Source organism: Corvus brachyrhynchos, unplaced genomic scaffold (assembly GCF_000691975.1).
Source record: "Corvus brachyrhynchos isolate BGI_N302 unplaced genomic scaffold, ASM69197v1 scaffold218, whole genome shotgun sequence".
Taxonomy (NCBI): Eukaryota; Metazoa; Chordata; class Aves; order Passeriformes; family Corvidae; genus Corvus; species Corvus brachyrhynchos.
In genome coordinates, this window is record NW_008239321.1 from 425,932 (window position 1) to 434,466 (window position 8,535).

The window sequence follows — 8,535 nt, forward strand, 5'->3', positions numbered from 1 at the left end:
CCAGCCCACCTCTCCCTCCCCTCCATGTCCCCGTTCCCTCCCTCCCTTCATCCCTCCTTCCCTTTCTCCATCCTCCCCTTCTTCCCTCCCCCTCCATCCACCCCTTCTTTCTCTCTCGCCCCCACCCCTCGCTCACCTCCCTCTCTCCCTCCTTTCCCCGTTCCTGCCTCTCCTTTCACCCTTTCCCTTTATTTCCCCACTTTCCCTCTATTCCACGTTTTTTTCCTCCTTTCCCTTCTTCTGCTTCCACCCATCTGTCCCCAGTCCCTGAGCTGGTGGCTCCCATTCACCACTGGGGCAGGGGTGGCAGCCAGCCCTGCTCCTGCCCCTCTGTTCCTCCTCCCTTCCCTGCACCCCCAGCCCCTCTGCACCCCACACCTGGAAAACTCTGCTCCGAGTGCTGGGTGGGCTGCCCTTCCCAGGACATGACTCCTTTGGGAGCTGGGGAAGGGAAAACTGGCTCCAGCCACCAGTGTCAAATCCACAGCTAAGGACACAGCAGACGGCGGGAAGGGTTGGAGGGCAGCAAGCCAGTGTGCTGGAGAAAGGCAGCTTGGCAGGGCTGGGACCATGGCAGGGAGAGAGCCAGGGCTAAAGGAGAGAGGGACATGGGCAGATATTGTGGGCTCTGGAAACCCCAGCCAGGCTGAGTGATTCAGCCAAAACACATAGAAGATGAGAGGCTGAGCTAAGAAAAAGGATGCAGCTCCATGGAGGTGTCCAGCAATGGGACACTTCCTTGGATACCGTGGGAAGGACAAGAAAAGGGTCACACACCATGTGGGCAGCTCCTGCTGCAGGAGGTGCCAGCCCAGGAGCGGGGCCCAGGGAGCTCATGGACACCATCCCAGCACCTGGAGCTCGAGATTGCGAGGAAATTTCTGCAGGGAGAGCTCAATCTCTGCAGGGCTTTGCACACATGCCACGGTCCCTAGCTCCCAGTTTTCTGGCTAAAACCTGCTGCATCTTTGCTGAGGTGGCCCCAGTTAGCAAAACATGACTGCTTTAAATAGAAGAACTCAAAATAAAGTGAGATATGAGATGCGGAGGAGGTGTTGTTGGGTGGCTTGTTTGGAATCAATGGAGCCATGTGCTCAGGCTTGTTGAGCTCTGTTGATTTACAGAAAGAACAGAAGCTGATGCAGATGTGGAAGTTTCGATTTCTTCAACCAGAACATGGTAGAGCCCAAAATAGGCAAGTTCCAGGTCCAGACTGGTATAAAACTGTCTCCCAGTAGGAGGTTTCTGGTTATTTGTCCTTGAGGGATTGCACCAGGTAAGTTCTTTCACACAAAGTTACAGCAATACTTCAATTATAGTGAATTCAGCATGTTTTCCTGGGCTCTTATTCACATTTGAGGAATAATTTAAAGCAGCAAATCCCTTGGGGTTTTGACAGTAAGGACAAAGCAGGGATTTGGTCAGCAGAATGGGTTCTGTACTGGAAAAGGCAGCCAAGGGGGCAATGCCCCCTGGGACTCCAAGGGGACAGAGGCTTCCCTGGGATGGAGATCATGAGCAGGAATTACCAATAAAATCACAAAGTTACAGGAGGCTTGTTAGAACTGGATGTGCTGTCAGGGTAGATGGTTTTAACACAGTAATTGGCTGCTCATCATTTTCCTTTTCTCTATATTGTTAAAAAAACCCCAAACAAAGAAGACCTTCATTTTTCTCCAGACAGACAACCAGCTCTGTTGCTGCCTGGGCTCTGGGCAGGGTTATTTGAATACAACACAAATGAAGCTATGGCTCCCACAGTGACATAATTAACCATTACAGTGTGAGAGGCCCCCAGCAGCCATGCATATAATCAATTATAAATACACATTTTGAGCTTTCGCTCCCCTTTGCTTCTATGCAAATGTACTTGCACTGAAAGACTCAGGTGGGTTTTCTGCTGCTGCTTGTCCCATACAGCAACTTCTGCCCTGGCAAAGCATGTGCACAATGCCCACAGTCACACCAGGAGCATTTCCCACAGGCATTACAGGGCCAGGATGAAGGAGAGCACCAGTGTTGCCTCCCAAAACCCCAGCAGAACAGCTAAACTCTCCTACCTCATTAGCAGCTCTTAGCAGAATTCCTCCCCATAGCGTTATTTCCCTGATGATGGGAAAAACCAGTGAAGTGGAAAATGCTTCTCTTGGACAGAAACTTGGCATGGCTGTCCCAGACAGGACAATCAGTACTTTACATCTTCTCAGCATCCCCCCATACTTGGGGCAGGACTTTGCCAAAACCTGCAATAGCTGTTCTGGTTTATTGTTTCACGTAACACCGGCTGGCAACATCACTTTTCCTTCCCCACTTTTCACTGTTTCTTCTGGGCTCTTTCCTCCTGTGGATCCTTCTCCACAGCCACATGTGGGGCAAGTGAAGCTGGGTGGGATCTTGCCCATCACAGGGTGTTCCACAGCTGTGCCAGACTCTGCAGGGCTGGACTCTCCAGCCAGAGCAGCTCTGCCCTCTCCAGCCAGAGCAGCTCTGCCAGCCTGTGCCACTGCAGCAGCCTTTAGTACCGCACTCAAATCAGTGTGGAAGCTTGAAGCTCCACGGACACCTCAGCAGCAGCTTTTAGGATGCACCCAAGGTCAAACCTTATTACTGAGGAGGGATTTGAGCTTCAATAGTGGCTAAGAACAGAAGTGATTCGTTACAACAGCTCTCCCTGGGCTGTCAGCAGTGCAATGGGGGGTGGTGGGCCCAGCTCATTTCAGCTACAAGAGATTGATTCTGACAGGTGACATCTGCAGGGATGCTTTTCCCTGGTCTTTTCCCTTTCAACAGAAGCCACTTCGAAGGCACTCAGGTTATTATGAAATAAAAGGTCTGGTCCTGTCAGCTTGGGCCACCAGCTAGTAGGAAACCTCAGGTTTGCCTCCCCTCCTACTCCCTCAAATTTGCTCCATGCTGACTTATTAGAACAGCAAATCCGCCCAGCAAAGGGCAGCCACTCCTGAGCCCACCCATGGCTCTGACCCGGTGTCAGACAACAGCTACTGAGCAACTTTACCTGCACACCAGGCTGTGAGAAGACCTTAGGCACAGGGAGGGGAGGTCTGCCTCAGCCAGCAGTTGCAGTGTTTGCCCGAGGAAAGAGGAGAGCAAGCAGGTAAGGGCAACAAGCTGGGATGCTGGAGCTGCTGTGACTTGTGTGGGAGGTGACAGATGCTCCATGCCAGCTGCCTCGGCTCTTGCTATTTTTTGTCATTTCGTGGGCAGCTGGGCCGGGGGGAGGCTCGGGGAGACGCCGGAGCACGGCAGAGATGCAGAGCAGCCCCAGCACAACACTCAGGAAACCCACGGGGTGGCTTCCAGAGGCTGGGAACCACTTGCTCAGGGAGACTTTTGAGATTTTTGTTTCTCATGGATGGTGTTTGTGGAGTATTTCACAGAGGGCAGCAAAACTGGCATCAGCAGCTTGGCTTTGGGATCCACACCTGCAGCACCCATGGCTCCTGTGCAGGTGGGATGGGCTGCTCCAGCCAGGTCCTGTGGTGTAGGGCAAGAGTTCAGCACAACTTCTGCTTATTATCCCAGCAGCATTATTGTTTTATTTTTCAAACACTGCAAACAGGGAAAGACATAAAACTCACAGCGCCAAAGAACACCAGCCTTTCTCCTCTCTCCGGGGGGGTTTTCTCATCCTGCTTGTACCATGACTGAATGAAAGGAATTAACTCCGTGGATTGTTGGAGCTGCAGCTCCATTTGCTGTTTCCCCTGCACATCCCTCTGCCTGGATCCGCTGCTTGGGAGGAAGCGCAAGGAGAGGTGCCACATTATTTTTAACCCAGCACCCACATGCTGTGCGAAAGCCTAAAATAAATAAATGTGCAGAGCCTTTCGCAGCCTCCCCAAGCGGCTCTGACTCATGGAACAACAAAGGCACACATGTGAATGGAGGTTAGAGATTTTATTTAAAATGAAATACCCTCTTGTAATCATATGGGGCTAAACTGAGCTCATGAAAGAGGAGGATGTGCCAGTTCAGGAATTTTGCCAGGTGCAGCCTTTAGCCCCTGGCGTGTTCCAGGGCTGGCAGGCACCAGCACCCAGGCTGCCTGGGAATCTGAGCATCTCCACACGGGAGGGAAGGAGGTCTGAAAGGGCAGGGAGTGCCCACATTCCACCCTTTCACTGTATAGGGCAGTGCCCTACAACGAGACAAGCTGGATTTGATTTTCGCTCACTACTGGTGTTTTCTGTTATCCTGATGCACAAGGAGTGGAGGTTCCACCAACTCACAGGCTCCCTCTGGAGCTGTTCCTGGGACTGGACCCATCCAGGTTCCCCAGCACAGCCCCACTGCAGCCACCCAGGCTGGCTAGAAAGCAGCTGCTTGCAGGTAGGATGAGGGATGGCTCTGGCCACAGCAATCCGTTTTTAAAGGTCATGTTTTGGAAAGAAGTTTAGATGACATTAATTATTAAAGCCTCATAATGCTTGTATTAAGTGTAATAGTTTTCCGTGTGATTTATATAGCACTGAAATTCATTACCAATCTTTTAATGATGTTAGTGTCAATCGCACAAGAATGCTAAATGACTTATCCCAAAAGGACCAGGAACTGATCCAAGGAGTTTTGGGATGCTCTTACCGCTGGCCTTTCCTTTCTTCTGCTCTTGCACTCCTTGCTGGTAGCTTTTATAGCTGTTTCTGATGGATGTTTCCTGAAATCCCACCTAATCAGCGTTCCAGACAGTTACACATGAAGGAGAAGAAAATGAATCCTGCTAAAGGAGTGTTTCTCTGGAGGTGTCACTGAAAATGTTGAAGCTTTAATGAGGTTTTATTTAAATTGTTACAGAATGTTTTATATGGATTAGGAAGCCTCTCTGTTACGGGCACTGAGTTTTATGGAGTGTTCTGAAGAGAGGAGCAAGGCAAGGGGGGATGGATCAAGTCCTCAAACAGGAAAAATAGGAAAGATAGGACAGATGTGGACCAAACTCTCTCTCTCTGTCTGACACACACACACACAAAATTCATTGCCAGCGTGTGAAGAGACGGGTGATTTTTGCCGGCCTTGATGGTCAAGAGTAAGATCTAAAATATTTCTAAGCAAACTTCCACTGTGGGGTTGGTTGTTTGGCTTTTTATTTTCCTCACCCAGGTATGGTGATTTAAATCGGCTTTGGAAATATTTCCTCTCCTTCATCAGACTGTGCAACCACCTCTCCTGGGGTAGGATGGCAGGCACTGACTCAGGGACCAGTAATGAGCACTGGAAGTGGAAGCTGGTGTCTGACACTGTCACCCTGGCAGCAAATGCAGCAAGTCCTTGGAGAAGGAGACAGCATTGACTCATTTCCCATGACATCTGCCTCATTCCATGCCCTTCTTTTGGAAAAGCAGGGAAAAAAAAAGGCAAAAAATAAACCTTTGCAGGAAACTCTGTGGGTCCAGCCCTGCCACTGGCTGATCTCCTGGTCAGATCCCCAATTTCTTTGGGTGCAGCACCACTTTGGGAAGGTGACAAGTGACAGATGCAGCCAGGGAAAACATCCCTTTGAGGACAAACCACCCACACATGGCAACAGCTGTCCTGATTTGGGCCCCTGATTGATTTGCCTTTGCTTTACCATGGCTCCCCAGGGAGCAGGTGGGATTATAATTACCTCGTGGTAATTAATGCAGTCATCATTTCAGCTACCCAAGCTGTTCTCAGAGGAGCTGGTTTTATTTGCAGCTCACACACCAGCTCTGCAAAACTATTCTGAGATTTCTGAATCAAATACCCAAATCTCTAAAGAGAGGCTGGGGCTGGGGGAGGCAGGCACGAGCACTTGGTGTGATTTATCATGCTGGAAATATTCCTGATGGAGATGCTCTCACGCACGGCTGTGGAAAGCATGGAGAGCTTCAGCCTCTCCTGCAGAAGCTTTTAACACCTCATTCTTCTCAGAACCACCAGCCTAATCTTGCCTGCTTAGAAAAAGTCAAACAAAGATGCACTGTTATAGATCTTTTCCCCTTTTTCCCACCCTGTCACAGTGTTGAGCCTCACACCAGAGCAGCCCACGCAGGCTCTCACCACCCTGTTGTGACAGCTGACTCATCCTGATGGGAGCTGGGGGATTGTCCTGCTCATGAGACCACCGATGCAGAGTGTGGCCATGGGGTGGCCAGGGGCTTTCCCACCCTTGTGAGTCCATCTCCAGCCACCCACACCTCCACCAGGCTTGTCTTTCCCCAAGGAGAGTGTTCAGAGGTTCATTCATGTCCAAGCTCTCACTCCAAAAGCCAGTGGCCCCATGGATAGGCACTGTGGTGGTTTGGCCACAAATCTTGCCCAGCCCAGGAGCTGGAGATGCAGCTCTGGCAAAATGGAGAGCTGAGGACCCACTTCCTCCTGCCCTGGAGGCACCAACTTTGTGTCCACGAGCTCAGGGCAGTGATGCCTCCCCAAAGTCCCTGTCCTGCTCTGCAGAAAGCTCCCAAGGTCTGAGATGTGTTCATGGGCTTCAGAAGCTGAGCACATTGGATGACAGATGTGTAGTGGACTGGAAACACTGACTCTTTGGGAAAAAACCTGGAATTTCAACCATTCCTTTGGGCAAACTCAGCCAGACTTCTACAAACTAAACGAACCCAATAACTGAATTAGCATGAGGTTCAATCCTGTGAGAGCAGGCAGGAAAGGGAGTTGTCTGACAAGTTGTCACAATATTTGGACATTGCTTTCGAGTTTTGAAAACAAACCATGTCAGTGTGAACGAGGCTGGTGGACGTGGGGTGAACATGGCTGGTGGAACTGGGAGGTCGTGTCCTGTCCCTCAGGAGTGCTAAACCAGATATTGCATTACAAAGGAGGGTCCCTGAGGGTCATTAATCACTGCAACAGCCCCTCTTTCCAGGAAGAAGCGGCAGGGGGTGGAATGAACCATCCAGAACTCACACACTCAAAGTGACAAATTGAATTTGAGTTTTCTTGGGTCTGGCTGCTCCTAAGGAGGGCACATCCCTCCAGCACCAGTCTCACATCAGGCTTTGAACCAGACCCTCCAATCTGAGACCTCATTTGGCTCCTGGGGCTGTATTTCCCTGTGGCACCCACGCCTGGAGCAGCCCAGCACCACCGAGGTCAGCACATAGAAATTCTCTTCCAGATATATCTTTTCCCCAGTTAAGCCTTTTTTTTCCCCTTGATTCATTAACAAGGATTAAAAATGAGCCCAGGTTAAAATTCTGTGCCTGAATGAAGAATCAAGGTCCAGACTGGGCAACTTCTGTGGCTGATCCCACCAACCTCTCTGCAGCCTCTGGCCTTGGGGGAGTCAATTTTGAAAGGAAATTTCATAAAGGCAGACCAAACTCTCACAAAAGTAATGATCAGTATTTTTATTGATACACACTTGCTTTGAAACTACAATTATACTTAACAAAAGCATTTCATGCAAACAAAGATTGAAGATACTGTGAATTATGAAACGAAAAAAAAGATGCTGTAATTTGTACATCAGTCTTGCCCACTACACTTCCAATGTTTGGTTTTGGTTTTTAAATCTTTTGAAAAATGAATGGCCTCTCCAAATTTTCTGGTAGCATCTTGCAGATAAACAATATGAAAATAAATAATGTTCTCCTCTGTATAAATACAACATTTGAGTCTTAAAATAATATTTAAAATACTAATGAGTTCAAGGTGGGATTAGTCCATATTTTAAAAAACCCATTAAAGTAACATAGAGTCATTTGAGAAGTTTCAGGTGTTCTCTGTATTCCTGTGCAAAACCACACAGTGTTGGGAAATGCACATTTTAAAAAGAGTCAATGAGCTTCATTTTGTTGAAATTGGCATTTTTTACACTCATTTTGATAATACAGGAGTGAATAAATGAAAGGCTTGGTAGGGAATGAGCCATAGATTAAATTTTTATTACCCCTGCAAGAACACTGTTTTTCTGCCCCAAGGCCAGCAATGGGTATGAACATAGAATATAATGAATATCTGTAGTGAACTGGGGCTCTTGGCCAAGCACTCAGCACCCAGTGATCTGTGGCTCCCTGGGTGCCTCGGGACCCAAGCCAGGAGTGTGTGAAACCCTGGAAGGACGGAGCCCTTGGCAGTGTTGCCTCAAGGGGTTCAAAGAGAAGGAAAAGAAATTCAAATAGTTCTCAGGAAAATGTTTGTAAAGATAGGAACATAATTTTCCTTGCTATTAAAATATTCCTGTCATTAATAATTATAAAAGTAATGAAACATCAGCTGCAGAGTGTCCAATGTAACCAGAGTGAGAAATGAGCTTCAGTGGCAGCTGAGTGTCAATGTTGTTGCTACTCATCCTGCACAATTTCAAATCATTAACAGACCTGATTTATTTATTTAGGTCAACTGACATCAGTGGAAGATAAAAACAGCTTCTGGAGCAGTTTTCTTTTAAATTTGAGCTATGGTGTCACAGACAAGGAAAAACAAAAGCACAAAGACACATTTACAACACGGAAATACATAAAAATATCAACATAAAATATCGACCTGTAATGGACGAACCAGCTGCACAAAGAACAGAGCTCCTCCTTCAGCAGG